Source organism: Mustela nivalis, assembly GCF_964662115.1.
Source record: "Mustela nivalis genome assembly, chromosome: 17".
Taxonomy (NCBI): domain Eukaryota; kingdom Metazoa; phylum Chordata; class Mammalia; order Carnivora; family Mustelidae; genus Mustela; species Mustela nivalis.
Window position 1 is genome coordinate 15934828 of NC_139036.1, and position 18969 is coordinate 15953796.

General features: G+C 55.0%; 2 pseudogenes across 2 annotated transcripts in view; one reads left to right on the forward strand and one right to left on the reverse strand.

Annotated features, from left to right (window-relative positions):
• Positions 1–1061: 1061 nt before the first annotated feature.
• Positions 1062–2368, forward strand: LOC309851005 (ATP-sensitive inward rectifier potassium channel 12 pseudogene; annotated as a pseudogene). Its single transcript has one exon. The product of its transcript is annotated as an ATP-sensitive inward rectifier potassium channel 12 pseudogene (transcript).
• A 13196-nt stretch (positions 2369–15564) lies between these two features.
• Positions 15565–18969, reverse strand: part of LOC309852188 (cAMP-dependent protein kinase type II-beta regulatory subunit-like) — a 245907-nt pseudogene continuing 242502 nt past the window's right edge. The window contains exons 3-4 of the transcript in view: positions 16059–16178; positions 15565–15826 (exon numbers count right to left, since the gene is read on the reverse strand). The product of the transcript in view is annotated as a cAMP-dependent protein kinase type II-beta regulatory subunit-like (transcript). The remainder of the gene's footprint in view (positions 15827–16058; positions 16179–18969) is intronic.

An 18969-nucleotide genomic window follows, 5' to 3' on the forward strand; every position in this document is an offset into this window, starting at 1 on the left:
CAGTGATTCTCTGAGTGTTCCCTACATGCTGTCATTTAGAGCTAAGAAAGGCAGTGATGGGAAAGGCCACTGGGATGGGGTCAGTCAGTGACCCCTCTGGGCACTGACCCGTGGACCCCCTCCTAGTTATGGATGGAGGCTGTGATATATGGACACTGAGAGTGGGTGCCGTGGGGCACAGGACTTGAGCATCAGGAGGGCATCCTTGGGGCCAGGCTCTACTCAAGGCCTGGGGAGTGAGACAGCAGTGAGCCACACAGCAAACTCATGACGCTCAGGAGGCCAGTGGTCTCACAGTGGGATTGGTGGGTGAGTGAGATCCCAGGCCTGTCCTTCTGGTTACTGTTACTACAGTTACAGGGTCAGAAGTCGGTGCTTTGGGGTTACCGGGAGGACGTGGGTGAGGGGTTACAGTCTCCCATAGGTTTAGGAAACTGCTCCTGGGCACGGAGGCCAAGGACTGAGGGAGGTGAGGCAGCAGAAGGGTGTCGGAGCTGAGAGTGTGAGGGACCGTCCTGAGGAGAATCGCACAGGCTAGGAGCTGCAGCAAGTGAGCGAGGAGCCTGTACCTGAGAGCTGAGGGGTCCCGGACTCCATTCATGCAGGCCTCACAGGTGCCAGTAGAGACTGGCTTTGAGCACAGGACAGCCAGGCTCCCCCGCTGCCTCTGGACCAGAGTGGGGGCCGCCATGCGGGTCCAGGTGGATGATGACGGGGACTCAGGCCACAGCAGTGGGAGAAGAGGTAGGATCATAAATACAGTTTGGAAGCAGAGCTTTTGGTAAGGGGACGCTCAGATGGGCTGAGGATGAAGCCAAGGCTTTTGGCAAGAGCTCCTGGGAGGCTTGAGGGTCTGTTTTCCAAGCCAAGAAAGAGGGTGAGGGGCTGGCTGAGGAGGGAAGATGGAGAGCTCGGTGGGCAGTGAATTGGGGTGAAGATGGCCACCAGCCACGTCTGAGGGCCCGGGTTGGGGGCAGAAGCCTCGTCTGGGATGGCCTGCTCTGCCAGCCCCTGTCTTCTCTGTTGCAGGAGCCACCCCCCATGAAGGCAGCCCAGGGGCGAGCCAGGGCCCCCCCATCCCCATGATGACCTCGGCTGGCAGGGCCAACCCCTACAGTATCGTGTCATCGAAGGAGAACGGGCTGCACCTGGTCACCATGTCAGGGGCCAATGGCTTCAGCAACGGCAAGGTGCACACACAGCGCCAGTGCCAGAACCGCTTTGTCAAGAAGAACGGCCAGTGCAACATCGAGTTCGCCAACATGGATGAGAAGTCGCATCACTACCTAGTCGATATGTTCGCCACCTGCGTGGACATCTGCTGGCGCTACATGCTGCTCATCTTCTTGCTGGCCTTCCTCGCCTCCTGCTCCTATTTGGCGTCATCTTTTGGGTTATTGCCGTGGTGCATGGCGACCTGGAGCCAGCCAAGGGCTGTGGCCGCATGCCCTGCATGAGGCAGGTGCACGGCTTCATGGCGGCCTTCCTCTAGACGCAGACCACCATCAGCTACGGGCTGTGCTGTGTGATGGAGGAGTGCCCGGTGGCTGTGTTCATAGTGGTGGTGCAGTCCATCATGGGCTGCATCAATGACTCCTTCATGATCGACGCCATCATGGCCAAGATGGCTTGGCCCAAGATGCCGGCACAGATGCTGCTGCTGTTTAGCCACAAGGTGGTGGTGGCTCCGCAGAACAGCAAGCTCTGCCTCATGTGACACGTGGGCAACCTTTGCAAGAGCTACATCGTGGAGGCGCACGTGTGGGCCCAGCTCATCAAGCCTTGGGTCACCAAGGAGGGTGAGTACATCCTGCTGGACCAGATCGACATAGATGTCGGCTTCGACAGGGGCCTCAACCGCATCTTCCTCATGTCCCCCATCACCATCCTTCATGAGATCGTCGAGGCCAGTCCTCTGTTCGGCATCAGCCAGCAGGACTTGGAGATGGAAGACTTCAAGATGGTGGTCATCCTGGAGGGCATGGTGGAGGCCACAGCCAGTGACCACACAGGCCCAAAGGTCCTACCTGGCCAACGAGATCCTGTGGGGCCACCGCTTCAAGCCTGTCCTCTTCAAGGAGAAGAACCAGTACAAGATTGACTACTCCCACTTCCATAAGACCTACGAGGTGCCCTCCACACCCTGCTACAGCACCGAGGACCTGGTGGAGAACAAATTCCTGCTGCCCAGTGCCAACTCCTTCTGTTATGAGAACGAGCTGGCTTTCCTGAGCCACGATGAGGAGGAGGATGAGGCAGATGGAGACCAGGATAGCCGCAGCCCCCAGGCCGGCATGACTTTGACAGACCTCAGGCCAGTGGTGGTGGCCTCGAGAAGTGGCCTTACAGATGGGAGTTAGAGATCTGAGCCACAAGGAGGGTGAACGTGGGCCAACGTGCAGCATCCACCCTGCCAGGGAGAGGCCCAGTGTCCTGCAAGGGCCCTGGGTTTGAGCAGAACGGGCCAGGTGCTCCAGTTGCAGACTCAGTAGCGTTTTAAATGTTTTATGTTTCTTCGCAGTGGCCTGGTAAGGTTGGCGGGAGAATGGGCGACCAAAGTGGGCCGCTGCTGGCCTCAGAGGCCAGAGCAGGTGCAGGGAGGTAGCCTCTTGGGGTCTGGGCCAGGAACCAGGGGCTTCTGTCTGAGGCTAGAAATGCAGCCTGACCGGAGGTGGCTCAGTGGCCATCCAGCCTCTGTGGGTGAAGGCTGGCAGGCTGCAGGGCACCTCGCTGGTTTTTAACTTGGGGAGAAACACTGGTTTTGGCTTTCTCAACCGTAGCTTGAGTAAGACTGTTTACCAAATAAATAAATAAATAACACATGATTGACAAAAAAATTTTTAATTTCTGGGGATTATAAAAATGGACGGTGAGAAATCATTAGTCTGCCAAGATGCAGGCATTAGATGGGGGTTCCATGAGGTTCCCCGAGGCTGGTCAGGCCTCTCCTCCATGAAGGCTGAGTGTGTGCCAGCTGGTGCCATCCACACGCACAAGCTCGGGGCTCATCTGTGGTTCCTTCTGCTCACAGGCAGATTAGATGATGTTTGTGATGGAAAAACCAAGACCATGTTAATGATCATAATAAAAGCTTTCCAGAGTCACAGAGGTGGGGGTAGGGGCTGGGGGGAAAAAAAAACTTTTTGAGTTTGACTTTTGTACCTTAGAGGTGAGTCTCAGGGCTGAGTTTGGGACCTGCCTGCCATGGAGGGTCCATTCTCCCCACCCCCACCAGATGTTCCTGTTTTACTTCTCTTCTTTTCTGCCCGATAGCCTTCACCCTTCCCACAGTGAGGGATGCTTAGAAAATGTTGGAGTAGATGGTTCCGTGGGAAGGGAGGGTGGGGTCCCAGATGCCCAGGAAGCAGATTGGCCCTACTCCCATGGAACCCCAGTGTGAGTTGTGCCTTAGAGACCCCAGGTGGACCAGCCCCAGTTGTTTCTGTTTTTCTCGGACTTGCCGGTCCTCCCAGCTGCCCCCTGATTCCACCATGAAGTCCGTACCAGCCTGTGTGTCTGCAGAGGCGGACAGCCTTGGCTGGCTCTCTGCACCTGGGGCAGCCTAGGTGAGTGTAGGGGCGTCCCAGCCAGGCTGTCCCAATGAAGGGCGGAGGAATGATCTTAGAAGAGGTGTGCAGTTGTCAGCCAAGATGACCAGGAGTGGCACTTGCATACTGGCAGCCTCATCAGGAAGAAGTTTGCAGCTATTGGTTCTGCTGGCCCAAAAGCAGGCCCCTGGGCCATGGGCTGCCCAGTGTGGGCTTGTTCCTGGTAGAGAACACAGCTGGCAGGTATGGAGTGGGCCAGACCCTTCCCAGGACAGCTAAGACTTTAGTCCTCTCGAATGACCAGGCCTCTAAGGAAGTACTTAATTAGAAAGCCTGTATGTCAGATGTAGTGAAAAGAAGGGCCATCTGTACCCCAATGTTTATAGCAGCAATGGCCACGGTCGCCAAACTGTGGAAAGAAGCAAGATGCCTTTTAACGGATGAATGGATAAGGAAGATGTGGTCCATATACACTATAGAGTATTATGCCTCCATCAGAAAGGACGAATACCCAACTTTTGTAGCAACATGGACAGGACTGGAAGAGATTATGCTGAGTGAAATAAGTCAAGCAGAGAGAGTCAATTATCATATGGTTTCACTTATTTGTGGAGCATAACAAATAGCATGGAGGACATGGGGAGTTAGAGAGAAGGGGGTTGGGGTAAATTAGAAGGGGAGGTGAATCATGAGAGACTATGGACTCTGAAAAACAATCTGAGGGGTTTGAAGTAGTGGGGGCTGGGAGGTTGGGGTACCAGGTGGTGGGTATTATAGAGGGCACGGATTGCATGGAGCACTGGGTGTGGTGAAAAAATAATGATACTATTTTGCTGAAAATAAATAAATGAAAAAAAAAAAGAAAGCCTGTATGTGTCTCCTTAGCCACCCCAACCCATGCCCTCCAAGACAGCTAGGCACCCAGGACCCTGGCCCAAGTGGGGAAACTGAGGCAGACTGCAAGATCACGAAGTGGGTGGGTGGGTCTTGGGAGGCCAGGAGAGGCCAGGGGCCTGGGGTGATGGCTCTTGCCTCTCCTCTCCTCTTCTACTAATCCCCATAGCAGCTGGAAACGTGGCCTGAGGTCAGAGGCTTTGGAGGGTCTGAGCATGAGCTATTGGTTCCCACCCATAGACACCCCAGGTCTGTGCCCTGAGGGATGCCTGACTCCCAGCATCCTGCCATAGCCTCAGGCCCCAGCCTCATTTCCCGCTGGGGTGCTTCAGGCTCTGGAGGTAGCTCTTTCCTCTCAGGATCTGCTGAATGGGTCTCAACTCCTTCCCAGCCCAGGGCCTGGCTTCCAGCCCTCAGCCTGGCTGGCTTTTCCCACTTCAGCTCTGGGGGGGCAAGGGTTTAGTAGATATGAGAAGGCTCACCTGCCTGCCCCCTCCCAGACTGTCAGGCTGAGCCAGGGAGGGATGAGGTGGCCCCAGTCACTTGGGGCCAGCAAGAGGCCTGTGTTCTGCTCTGCCTGGTGGCAGGAGAGCCTTATAGGGCAGGGTGGGCAGGCTTCCACTGCTACCATCTGGAGCAGAGCCCAGAGGCTCTGGGTCCCCCAAGACCCTTGCCACCTCAGTGGCTTGGTACACCTCCTCTCAGGCCTGTCACCCTCCCAGGCCCACACTGGATGGTTCAGCCCCAGATCCTGTGGGAGACCATCCATGAGCTGCTTTTCCTCTCACCAAATGCAGATGCTACATTTTCAAATTCTTCTGCCCTCTTTTTTTTCCACTTCCCTGTATTTATTTATTTATTTATTTATTGCTTGTGCTAAAGACCAAAATAGTCTCCCTCTTTAGTGCACTTGAAATGGGAAGGTGGATGGGAGAAGCCGTGTGTGTGCAGAGTAAGGATTTCATTGTCCCTGGGGAGTGTGTGCTAGATGGGGTGTGTGTGTGTGCCCATGTATGTGTGTGTGTGTGTGTGCATACATGTGTGCATGTATGTGTGTGTGTGGAGAGCACCAACCCTCTGAGTGTGCCACATGCCATGTGTGGTCCGTGTGCCAAGCACAGGTGAGTGGGAAGCATTTGTGCACCTGAGTGTGTGTGTTGGATGTGCGTGTGTGTGTGTGCGTGTACGTGGTGTCTGGTTTGTGTGCTGTGCAGGTGTGTATAGCCATATACTCCCATCCTTACCCTCCCAGGCACTGGGATTTCCAAGAAGTTTTTCGACAGCCAGAACCAGGAGGTGTGGAGGTTGGAGTGGGCCAAGAACGTGGCCTTTGGTGCCCTCCTCCCTGACACCCTGAGCTGCTTACATGGGAAATGGGCTGTTCTGGGGTGTGTGTGTGTGTGTGTGTGTGTGTGAGAGAGAGAGAGAGAGAGAGAGGATGAGCACCAAGTGTGTGGCATCACATGCGCCATCATCTCATCTCTGTTCAAGCAAATGTGTGCAATTATGGCTTTGCCTGAGTGCACAAGGTGTGGACCCACAGTTCATGGGAATGTTGTGCAGGTGTGTGCCCATGAGGATCTCCCTGTGTGTGTGAGTCTGGGCTGATGACATATACACGGTATGTACGTGTGTAGAGATACACACATGCATAGTTATCTCTCTGTGTATTTGCTGAAAGGCATGTGTGTGTGAGTATGTGTTTATATGCAGGTTTGGTGTACTGTTCGCCAGGCTATGGGGCCAGGCACACAGTGAACAGGATAGACAACAGCTGTGAACATGCGCACGACTGAACCCAGCAGTCCCACTGGCCCTGTGCCCTGATTATGTCCACACGGGAATGTGTGGAATGTGTGTGCCTCCATGATGCTTTTGTGCACGTGGACACGAAGTCCTATCTGCGTGTGTGGGTGAGTGCTGCGTATGGACGGCGTCTGCGTGTGTGTGTGTGTCCCCGTGAACACGCAGGTGCATGTGGTGCATTTGGGTAGTCAAGGCGTCCAGCTCTGTGCACAGGGCTGGTGCCTGCCAGCTGGGGGCTATATGCATGGACAAGTGGGAGAGCGTGCACACGAACATGTGTGGAAGTAGTATGTCCACGTGCACACCTGCGCATGCTACTTGGGACATAGTGGCCGCCCCCACCCCTGTGCCCTGCTGGTTCTGTGCCTCCCGTTCCCCGCCAGCGTGAGGGACTCCAGAGGGTTTCCATCATGGGAGACCCCCCCCCCCTGCTACCAGCAGCCCTGGTTCTCACCACGGTGACAGGACAGAAAGCCACGGCAGGCAGGCAGAGGGCCTGAGGACCCCTACTCCAGCCTGGCTTGGTGACAGGTAGGAATCGGAGTGGTGTTCACCCTGGTGAGGCCGGGGTGAGGAAGCCACAGGGCAGACAGGGGCCGCCGATAGGGACAAGAGGACACGCAGGGAGGAAGACATGCAAGGCCCATCTAGGGGAAAGGAGAATTTTATCTGTACCAAGCGCTCAGTCTCTGGGGTGTCAGTGGCCTTCTGGCAGAGGCCCACAGAGAGAAAATTCTTTCCTTTGCCCCAGCTCATTCCTTCACTGGAGAACTTCTCTGCATCAGTGAAGGACCCCAGGGATGCTTCATTCTGTAGGATTCAGGGGATGATTCAGGATAAGAAGCTCAGGCAGAGGTGCCATGCAGGGATGAAGGAGAGGAGGTCAGGAGGGGCCGGGGGCAGGTCACAAAGGCTTCTTGGAGGTTGTTCGTCTGGGTTGAACCTGGAGACAGGAAGACCATGAAGGTGGTTGGCTTGATCTGGGGGTGGGGGTTGGGATCCCTGCTCCTAGTCCCGGAGCCCTCCTAGATACCCCAATACTGGAATCTAAGCCAGTTGGGACCAATGAGCTATGGCCTCCCCAGTCCCCTCAGCACTAGTTCCTGTAGACAGGTGTAGGGCCCCAGTCAGCACAGGATAAATGTCTATGACTCTAACCAGGTGGCACTGGAGTTCAGCAGTCTTGAGGTACCCTCTCTCCTGCCTGTCACCCTCGGTTAGAGCCCAGGTCACTCTCTTGCTTGGTGACCTGTACTGGGTTCCTTTTCCCCTGTGCTCTCAGTCTCCCTGTCTATAAAAAAAGGGGGGGTATTCATAAGATATGCTAGTTCGCACCCTTGTGGAAAGAACAAGAAGGAGCAAGAAGGGACTCAGCAGCCACCTAGCACATACTGGGCCGGATCCCTAGAGGTGGGGTGGGTGACCATGAAGGCGGCTCCTGGTTGCAACACCAGTGTGGGTGCAGTGAGCCCATAGCTTACCCTGCACTTCCTGCCTCCCTGAGGATGAGATGAGTCCAACTAGGAAACTACATTTAAAAAGGTGGAAAGGGGGTAGGGGTGGAGAATTCAGTGATGAGCGTTTGTTGAGCACTCCCTGAGTTCACGTGGGAGGTCCCCGAAGGACCGGGTGCACCTGTTTTAGAGGAAATCAGTCCAGGGACACTAAGGGACTTTCCAGAGAGGTGAGTTATCGGAGCTGGGATCTGATCCCTGCCTGGGTCCCCAAGTGCTCCTTCATTTAACTCAGATGCCACTACCCTCATAGTCTCAGCCAGTGGAGGGAGGATAGCCCTGCCAGACGGCCTGCCCCGGACTCAGTTTATCCTTTCAAAAGTTCATCTCCTGCAGTGGAGGGCTTTGATGACTCGGAAGAGAATCTGGGTTTCCCCTCAGTGTGGAGGCGCCAAGATCAGAGCTGTCTGCAACCCAGGAATAGTGGGGGGCTTCAAAGGGTATACCCCATCATACTACAGCCCACCATCCACCCAGCATGAGGGTGGTCTTAAAGTCAGAATCAGGCCCTGTAACCCCACTGCCTGCAGCCCTCCCTGGCTTTCTGCTCCACTGAAAATAAACCCAACTGCTTTTTCAGCCTCTGAAGTCCTCTTCCATCTTGGCCTGACCTCACCCAGCTAATCCTCTTCTCCCTTTCCCCCTGCCACTCTGCTCTAGGCACCTCACCTCCTTATAGTGCTTTGAGAACACTACATTTTCCTCTTCACCCCAGGACTTTTGCATATGTTATTCCTCTGCCCAGAGCACATCCCCTTCAGATCTACCTCCTCCTTGTTCCAGCCTAAGCCTTCCCTGTCCCAGGATAAGGTAATCCATGAAGGCAGAGATTGTCATCTCTTTCACTCGCTGCTGGATCTCCAGGGCAGGCTGTGTTATGTGCTTCATGTGTATTTGCCTCATGGATGCTTGGGAGGATGGAGTACAGGTCCAGTGGGCCTCCTCCGCAGAGGGGTCTGCGGGTCTCACCAACCTACAGCCCTCACTTCGTCCCACTGACCCAGCTTGGGAAGAGCTGACTGTGACAAGCAATGGCAGTATGGAGTGATCCCTGAGTGGTAAAGGGACACATGCAGGGTGCCACGGAATGAAAAGCAGGGGAGGCCTGATTAGGGGAACCAAGGTGGGTCCCCCAAGGAAGTGACATTTCTTCTGAGATCTAAGGGATGAGTCAGACTTTTCCAAGTATGTGAGGAGTTCCCAGGGAAAGGGGCTGACACAAGCCAAGGCCCTGGGGTGGGAGAGAGCACAAGAAGGAAAAGGAAACAGCTTGCTGGGGGTGGGGTGTGGGGAGGGGCAGGGAAGACTACAGCGGGGCCCAGCCCCCTTTCCTGGCACTCAGCGGCTCTCAGGCTGTCTTGCAGCCTCACTGCATCTGCCTCCTGGAATGTCAGCCTCTGGAGAGTAAGCACCGTTGTTCTCCCTGGTTCACGGCTGTGCCTAGTGCCCAGAACGTTGAGACCCAGCACCCAGTAGGTGCTCAGTCAGTCGAGTCTCCCACAGCTGTGAAAGGTCAGCGGTCAGCAGGGCTGCTCTCAACCATATCCCTGCACCAGCAGATCTCCAGCCTTGGGGTGTAGGGATCTGCCGCACACAGGCTTTTATAGTCTTCTGTGCTATAAAAACAAATTCAAGTAAAATTTTGAAATGCACAAGATAAAACACATAAGGTTACATGGGAAACCCATTTTGTTGACACACAATCATCACCGTAGTGGTGAATACATACATGGTCTGCTAGCAGCTGTTTCCTCCCCAACCGCCCCTGAGCGAGAGCATGCCCATCCATGCCCAGGGGGTTTCCCTGCTGCCATCTTCCCTGGGGGCTGAGCTCCCAGCAGCACTGAGGGGTGGGGCGATGCCCCCCATTCCGCGGGTGGTGCAAGGACCGCCCTTGGTTGCCTCCATCATAAAAGGAAGGGAAGGCTAACTTTCTCCTGGAGGTCAAGTGACGTGGAAATGTCAAGTCTTCACATCCAAGTGCAGGCAGCCTTCATTTAATTCATGGGCCTTGAGGGCATGGAGGCCCCGTCTCAAGGCCCTGCAGTTTCCGTTTATGGACTGGTTTGCTGCTGGGAGGCAGGGAAGGCAAACTCTGTCTGCAAAGGATGTGCGAATAAATATTTCAGAAATGTGCAGACTGTGAGGTCTCTGTTGAAGTTGCTGGCGCTGTGGACGTGGGACAAAAGCCGCTGGAGATGGCATATACACTAATGGCTTGCAATAAAATCCATTAGCTATTAGGGAGTGTGTTCCAATAAAACCTCATTTATGGACACTGACATTTAAATTTCACAGTATTTTCCCATGACATGAAATACAACTCCTCTTTCGATTCCTTCCCCTGTCGTTAAGAAATGCAGTAACAAGTCTCAGCTGGAGGGCCCGCCAAAGGCAGGCAATGGGCTCCGAGCGGCCGGTGCGTCAGAAGCCTCACCTTCTGCCATGGCAGGCCTGCGACAGGCTGGAAACATCTCCAACAAGTTCCAGATGGGACTCTGTTGCTGTGGGGACCCCACTCTGAGAATGGCTCTTCCTTATCCAGGGAGATACCTGTAGTGCCAGGGAGATGGAGCCCCAGAGGTCTGGGAGTAAAATTCCTACCCTGGGCTGTCATCCCCCTTCCAGGTGGGGATTTGCAGGCCTGGGTTTCCCTACGGAGATGCCCGTCGGTGATGCAGGAAAGGAGATGCCTTCTTGCTTCTGCTGCTCTGCAGATGAGACGGACAAGAGACGAGTACAGTGAGCAAAGAAGACAGGAGTTTATTAACCCGTGTGTCAGATACACACGGGGAAGTCAGGGATGAGGAACTCAAAAGGATACTGAGACAGCACCCAGGAAATGTGGTACAGATGAGGAAATGAGTTCAAGGAGCAGGGGAGTGAGCCAGCAGCCTGTCTTGTGGGCAAACCAGATTTTTGATGCCCCTTTCTCTTGCCTCACTCCCTGCTCTAGCATCACATACTGACATTTTTAATCTCTACAATTTGTTTAGCCCAAATCCGTTTCTCCGTCCCACTGCTGCTGCCTGCTCCAGGCCTCCATCGGTGCTTCTTGGATGACTGCTGGTCTCCTCTCTGGCTCCCAGGCCCCTCCTGCTCTTCTTTGCCTGGGTAAGGTTTTCAAGTCCCCCAGCTCTGGGTCAGGGGCACCGGACTCCCTGACACCCATGGGTCCCCTTAGGCATGTCCGTAGGAGGTTCTGGCAGGCGGAGAGTTTGGCTGGACAAAAAGGAGCAGACAGTGACCTGGCGCCTGGTTCTATCCTCCTGGATGCTGCGAGCTGCAGCCCCTCCTTGGGCCCTGTCTGCAATCTGACTTCAAGCAGTGATGCTTTCTTATGCCACAGAGATTTGGGCCAGCCAAGGGGCTGGAGAGCTCTTTCTTTGCCTTCCTGGATCAATGCTGAGATCATTGCTAAGGCCTGGGGCCATTCTCACTCCCAGCTGATACTTGATACTGAGATTGAGCTGGAACTCCCAGAGGGTAGCTCTGGGCTGGGGCCAGCCCCCAGGCCAGCTTCCACAACAATGCAGTTGCACAAGTGTTACACGACACAAACCCAGCACTGCCACTCACAACAGAGACACTCGTGCAGTCTCTGAGGCCTGCGGCCTCTCCTTGCTGCCTTGGGGCTCTGGAGGTAGCTGCCCATGGACTCGATGGGGTGAGATCCGCAGCACAAGCAGACCAAGCAGTATAGGATGGAAAGGGATGGGGGGGCCCAATGGTGACTGATTCTGCAGGTGCCAACAACTTGTGAACTCAGTGATGAGCTAGAACATGTTTGAAAGGTGGTCCAGGCACACAGGCCAACACAGGCACACACATACGCATATAACTGTGAATGGAATATTACACAGCCATGAACAAGAATGGCCTCCTGATGCATGGAGCAGTGCAGACAAGCTCAGTTACAATGTCAAATGAAAGGATCCAGACACAAAAGGATATATGTTGTTGAAGTCCATCCATATGAAATTCTAGACTAGGCATTAATCTGTGGTGCTAGACATTAGGATCCTGGTTGCCTGTGGGAGCAAGTGGACCACCGACTGACTTTCCTGTTGGTGCAGGTGGCTGGAGCTGGACTTGGAGGACAGGCAGTTCCTGCATCAGGAGGAAGGGTCTGACAAGGGCAGGTTCTGTGTCCATGTGTCCTGCTCAGCTTAAGGTGGGTTTCACAGTTAAAATTTGGGGTGAATGATTTGCCAAAGGTCACATTGTCTGTACTTGTTGCTGACCACTGCTAGCAGCTGTCATCCTGTGGGCCAAGACTGCAAGGGGCAGGTAGAGAGAGGCAGGGAGGCTGGTGGCTGGGATGGGGCTGTGCTGGCTGTTGGTGGAGGATGGGGATCTGGTGGTCAGAAGGGTGAGTCTGGAGTGACTTGAATAATGGGGGGTTTCAAAGGATATACCCCATCATATTAGGGCCCACAATCCACCCAGCACTTGGGTGGTCTTAAGGTCAGAATCAGGCCCTGTAACCACACTGCCTGCAGCCCTCCCTGGCTTCCTGATCCACTGAAAATAAAACTCAACTGTTTTTCCAGCCTCGAAAGTCCTTTCCATCTTGGTCTGACTCACCCAGCTAATCCTCTTCTCCTATCCCCCATCCCTCTGCTCTAGGCACCTCACCTCCTTATAGTGCTTTGAGAATACTACATTTTCTCTTTAGCCCAGGACCCCGGCCCAGAGCATGTCCCCTTCAGATCTACCTCCTTCTTGTTCCAGCCTAAGCCTTCCCTGTCCCAGGGTAAGGTAATCCATGAAGGCAAGGTTTTTCATCTCTTTCACTCGCTGCTGGTCTCCAGTGCAGGCTGTGATATGTGCTTCATGTGTATAAGCATTATGGATGCTTGGGAGGATGGAGTACAGGTCCAGTGGGGTCTGCAGGTCTCACCAACCTACAACCCTCACTTCTTCCCACTAACCCAGCTTGGGCAGAGCCTACTGTGCCAAGCAATGGCAGTATGGAGTGATCCCTGAGTGGTAAAGGGACACATGCAGGGTGCCACGGAATGAAAAGCAGGGGAGGCCTGATTAGGGGAACCAAGGTGGTACCCCAAGGAAGTGACATTTCTTCTGAGATCTAAGGGATGAGTTGGACTTTCCCAAGTATGTGAGGAGTTCCCAGGGAAAGGGGCTGACACAAGCCAAGGCTCTGGGGTGGGAGAGAGCACAAGAAGGAAAAGGAAACCGCCTCCTGGGGGTGGGGTGTGGGGAGGGGCAGGGATGACCATGGCGGGCCCAGATCTTGGGCCATGTCGCAGCCTCACTGCATCTCCCTCCTGGAATGTCAGTCTCTGGAGCGCAAGGACCGTTGTTCTCCCTGGCTCACGGCTGTGCCCAGCGCCCAGGAAGTCGAGACCCAGCACCCAGTGGGAGCTCAGTCAGTCGAGTAGTGCTCAATCAACCTGTGGCTCTCCCACAGGTTGTAAAAGGACCCCATAGGTCAGTGGTCAGCAGGGCTTCTGTCAGGCGTATCCCTACACCAGTAGATCTCCAGCCTTGGGGTATAGGGACCTGCCACACACAGGCTTTTGCAGTCTTCTGTGCTATAAAAACAAATTTTATCAAGTAAAATTTTGAAATGCACAAGATAAAACACATAAGGTTACATGGGAAACCCATGTTTCATTGACACACAGTCATCACTGTAGGAGTGAATACCTACGAGGTCTGCTAGCAGCTGTTTCCTCCCCTACTGCCCATGACCGAGAACACCCCCACCCATGCCCAGGTGGCTTCCCTGCAGCCATCTTCCCTGGGGGCTGAGCTTCCAGCAGCACTGAGGGGTGGGGCGATGTCCCCCAATCTGCAGGTGATGCAATGGCCCGCCCTTGGTTGCCTCCACCATAAAAAGAAGGGAATGCTAACTTTCTCTTGGAGGTCAAGCCACTTGGAAATGTAATGTTTTCACATCCAAGTGCATGCAGCCTTCATTCTATTCATGAGCCTCGAGGGCATGGAGGCCCTGGCTCAGGGCCCTGCAGTTTCCCTTTGGGGACCTGCTTGCTGCTGGGAGACAGGGAAGGCAAAATCTGTCAGCAAATGATATGCCAGTAAATATTTCAAAAAAGTGCCTGCTTTGAGGTCTCTGTTGAAGGTGCTGGCCCTGTGGCTATGGGACAAAAACCGCCAGAGACGCCATATACACTAGTGGCTTCCAATAAAATCCATTAGCTATTAGGGAGTGTGTTCCAATAAAACCTCATTTATGGGCACTGGCATTTGAATTTCATACAATTTTCCCATGACATGAAATACAACCCTTCTTTCAATTCCTTCCCCCATCGTTAAGAAATGCAATAAGCAGTATTAGCTGGAGGGCCCACCAAAGGCAGGCAGTTGGGCTGCGAGTGGCAGGTGCATCAGAAGCCTCACTTTCTGCCCCGACAGGCCTGGGACAGGCCGGACACATCTCCAACAAGTTCCCAGATGGGGCTCTGCTGCTGTGGGGAACCCATTCTGAGAATGGCTCTTCCTTATCCAGGGAGATCCCTGTAGTGCCAGGGAGATGGACCCCCAGAGGTCTGGGAGTGAAATCCCTACCCTGGGTGTCATCCGCCTTCCAGGCAGGAGATTTAAGGGTCTGGGATTCCCTATAGAGATGCCCATCGGTGTGTAGGAGAGCAAGAGTCTTCTTCCATCTCTCCTCAATTGCTCAACTATAAATTCCATGCTGTCAGGCCAAGCACACACTACTGTTTACCTACAAGACTATGTTCTATGTAGGACTCCCATTCCTTCTGATCGACCTACAAGACCCATGACTAACATATAACCTCCTCCTTTGTTGATTGTTATCTTGTATCTAATAAATACGGGACTAAGGCGTTTTTTCAGGGTGACAGTCCTTTCAGCTGTCCTCCCTGCTCCCTCCCTCTCACAGGTGAGTTGTTTGAACCTTATTTTTCTCCCAAGTGCCATCAGGAAACAGCACCCCAAATGCCTGAGAGAGGGAAGAGATGCACTGAGGGAGGCCCGGTACTTGTATGAAGTGGGATGTCACTCAGCGCTCAGGGAACTGTCATACCCTTAAGGCAAAGCTGTCCTCCTTTGCCCTGAGCCACAATGTTTGATGCCAAACCCATACTCTAGGCCAGGAGTTTCTATAGATTGCCCTAGGGCTGTGAAGCAGAAAGATTCCATGGGTCCCCAGTGGGAGAGAAGCAGCACTTCCAATAGGCAAGGGTGAGTCTCCAGGCTTTGCCCTCCCCAGGCCATTGTTCTCCCAGGCCCATCCCCGAAACTGAAAACCTATTCTCACTCTTCAAGGATTCATCCTTCTAGCCCTATACCCTCTGCTGGGCCATGGAAACCTGGAAATGATGGCCTCTGGCTTCCCATGCCAGCACCCATTTGAGTCCCAACTTTTGCACACTTGACCAAAGAAGAGACTCAGGAGAGCTATGCAGAGAAACTAGAACAAGGCTTTAATTAATGAAATGGACAATACCTGAAGGTTCTGGGAAGACCATGGGGAGAGCGGAGTGGAAACCTGTGGGGAGCGGCAGGAGTCCTGGGTGCTGTGGGACATAGGTCTCATGTACTGTCCCAAAGCCCGTGGCCCCTGCGATCACAGACAATGGCCTCAAGCCACCACCTGGGTGCAAAATTGTGGGTCAAGGATAGGGAAGGTTCCAGAATGTTGTCTGGCTGGTTGGCTGGGAGCCCGGTTTTGCTCCAGGACTGCAAAGGCCGGGGCTAGATTTGTGTCTCCCATTCCACACTAGTCGTGATCCGGTATTACCTGGAAGGAAGGGCAACACTGGCTACCTCTCCAGGAAGCTATTGGCTCAGATGAGCATATGTCTCTTGGGCCCCAAGGGAGTGGGCTGTGATGTGGAGGAAGATGGCTTGTTGCATGGTGCAGCTCTTTGGCATCCAATCAAGCCCTGGGCAGGGGATGAGGTGGTCTTGGTGGCAAGACTGCTCTGGGCCGTGCCGATCAGTGAGGTGGAGCTGCTAGGAGGAGAAGCTGGGATGCCCCCGCCCCCACACATGGCCTTGGTGGCAGTCCTGTGGCCATCTGAGCTGGACCCCTGCTTGGACAGGTGCCTGGGGGTGTGACTGAAGGGAGGGGCATTCAGGCCTCCCGACAGGGGGTGGTTTGTCGTGCTGGTTCCAGCGGTCCCTGACAGGGTGCTCTAGCATGGGCAGCTCCCTGTGTTATGGCCCAGGCTTGCCCTGGAGCCCTGCGAGCTGCTCAGGGCCCTGCTGGTTCCTGCTGAGATGCTGAGAGCCCCAAAGCTGGAGCACAGATCTGCAACATAATCTCCTCTCTCCAAACCTTGGGGTGCTGCCAAAAACCCCATGCTGATGCTGGCCAGCATTGTACTGCCACCTGGGAGGCGGGGCTGCTGGCTGTTGGGCCCAGAATGGGGCACAGCGCTGGGCACCTGGGGGACAGCTGCCAAGCAAGGGGCAATGGCTATGCCAGGGGCGAGTACAGCAGGGGAGGTGTCGCTCTCGGCCCGCAAGAACGACCCGCAGACGAGGTGAGTGGCAAACTTCTTTATTGTCAATCTTCAGTCCCGGGACCCTGTACACCGATTATAGCCCCAAGTTATAGAACACAGTGGATAGAAAGCAACCAATCACCACATAACACAACTACTATAACATCCAATCAGAAGGGATACAGATGACTTCAATCCAGATCATGCGGGGAGCTCGTGCCTACCGACGTGAGCCCCCGAAACTTATTGTTCACTCTGTTTTTGTGCCGTTCCCATGGTCCCTGGTTAATCTTATACTAGTCCCGATACTTCAGTACAGGTTGTGCGTTCCCTGGAGCGCTCCCACATAAACATTCACCTGCCCTTCTCCTCAAGCCTCGCCTAGTACGTGACTCCCAGCTTCTGCTGCATGGCTCTCCACAGGAGGCAGCCGAGCCTGGTTCTGCAATGGCATGGGTGCCCTGGGAGGCAGATGCGGGTAAGGGAACCACATAAGTCACCTGGGTGCCACTGCCCAACGATAGCTGGGCTAGAGCTGTGCTCAGGGCCTGGACTGGGTCTGAAGCCTGAGCTGCCGGCTGCCCATGCTGGGGAGAGCTGTGAAGGTGCTGGCTCCAGGCCACTGCCCACCAAGAGCCCCGAATGGGGCCTGGGCAGTGGATCCCAGGTTTCCACTACCCCCAGACAGGGCAGACAGGCCTTGGGGGACTGTGACTGAAGCCATGTTGTCCCTGGAGGGCATCGAGAGGGCCTGAGTAGATAGAAAGGAACTCCCACTGCAGCCAGGGTGAGACTGCAAGAGGAGAGGCTGAGAAGGTGGGGAGCAGTCCCTGCAGGTGACCTGGGTGTCAGAGGCTGGCTGGGGAGTCAAGCCTGCAGAGGAGCTGCTAGAGGGGCTGGAAATGACAGCAGATGGGATGGAGAGGCTTATGGAAGTAGAGGCACCAGGACCCATGCTGGGAGGGCAGCTCTGGGAGGAGGGAGCAGGAGAATATACATATTTGGGGCTGGGGGTGCTAGGAGCCCCAGGGAAGGCACAACTGGCATCTGCTACCACTGTGCCCACTGGGTACAGTGCCCGAGGCTCTGGCTTGCAAGGAGCCTCTGCCTTACTCACCATTCAGAAGGGAACCCCTGATGGCCCTCTCTATGCAGGGGGACAGAACCTCTTCTGTCCTGCAATTGCAAGAGCAGACCAGCCAGGAGTTGGGCTTCTCACTGCACAGCCCAGTCCTGGTACCAAGCTGGAAGCAGGACCTGAGGGATTTGGGGACTGGGCAGCCAGGGCAACTGGTGAGTCCTGCTTCTCCCCACAAGTCTTCCTCTGTGCATTCAGGCCAGGGTCTTGCAGGGGATCAGCCGCTGCAGCAGGCAGGGCTAAGGCACTGGATGGCCACAGCTGCAGGTGGTCTCTGTGTCCCTTCAAAGGGCATTTTGGATGCCCTGGAGAGCAGCTCTCTTTTTCCAGTCCAGGTCCTCAGCAGTGACTCAAATCCGCAGTTCAGGGGGTTGCAGCAGACTCAGAGGCTTCCTTGTCCTATGTGGCAGCAGAGAAACCTTGCATTTTGAGGGCCTGGAACAGTCAGCTGGAAGCGAGCTGTTCTTCTGCATTGCCTCCTGCCCGGAGGTGCTATCTGCACCTTTTCCAGCTGGCTCTTCTGGAAAAGTGTAGGCACTCCCGCAGGACACAAGGGGCTCTCTTGGCTGACTTTTTTGGGGGAACTCATGGGCCGCGAGGCCTGACTTGTGTCCAGACCCCTCCTCTTCTGCACTGGGTGGAAGCCCCTGGTGGAACTGTAAGAACTCGTGATGGCATTTTGAGTGGGGCAGGAGCTCCTATGGGAGCTGGGGGACTTCTTATTGCATGGGTCTTCTGAGCTCTCTTCCCGGGGGGATGGCTCTCTGCAGAGGCCTGGGCCTGGGCACAAAGGAAGAGAGGTCTCCCTGGAACCCCAAAGGGCATAAATGCCCCCTGTGTGGCTCCAGTGCCTTTAGGGTTCTTTCTCTGAGTCTTTTGCAACTCTGGGAGTGTGGGGTCTTCCTCAAGCTGGGCCATCCCTTTGCTGCTCTCTCTAGGGTCCCTGCACACCGTCTCCCCTGTGGAGACATCATGGACATTCCTGGGTGCTGAGGGTGGCAGCCTGGTAATGACCCGCTTCTGCAGCACACAGGAGGTGACCGTGTCCACGATGGACATGCAGCGGGGGCGGCAGGACACCTGTGATCCAGGAACCCACAGAATTGACTTCTGCCCGCGGCCTGCCTGTAGATGGAGGCGAGGAGCCCAGGAGAAAGTGCAGGGTCTGTGGGATCACTGAGTACCTTCTTTAAGCTGCTAGGACTGAACGTAGATGCCAACTCATGGGGTACTTGGAAGACCACCTGCGAGTGGACCCCAGGGTGTGGGCGGCCTGGTGAGCCATGCGTGCCAAGAGTAGTCCACAGCCACAGTGAGCATGGTGGGGGCAGACCAGCCCTCCTGGCAGGTGTGGACCCTGCAGAGCCCAGGGTGGGGGGAGGCCTGCCCAGGGAGGTGCCCATAGAGCAGTTAGGTAAGGCCAGCGCTGAGATTAGCAAACTAGGCTTGCAACGCTCTCCTTCAGTGGCCAACTAGGTGGCCAAAGGCCAAGAGCACAGCGCAGGGCCTACTGCCAGGACACAGCTTTGGAACCTGGGAGCTGAGGTGCACAGTGCACAGTTTCTGTTGGGCCACCACCCAGTGCGTGATTCCAGCCTGCAGAG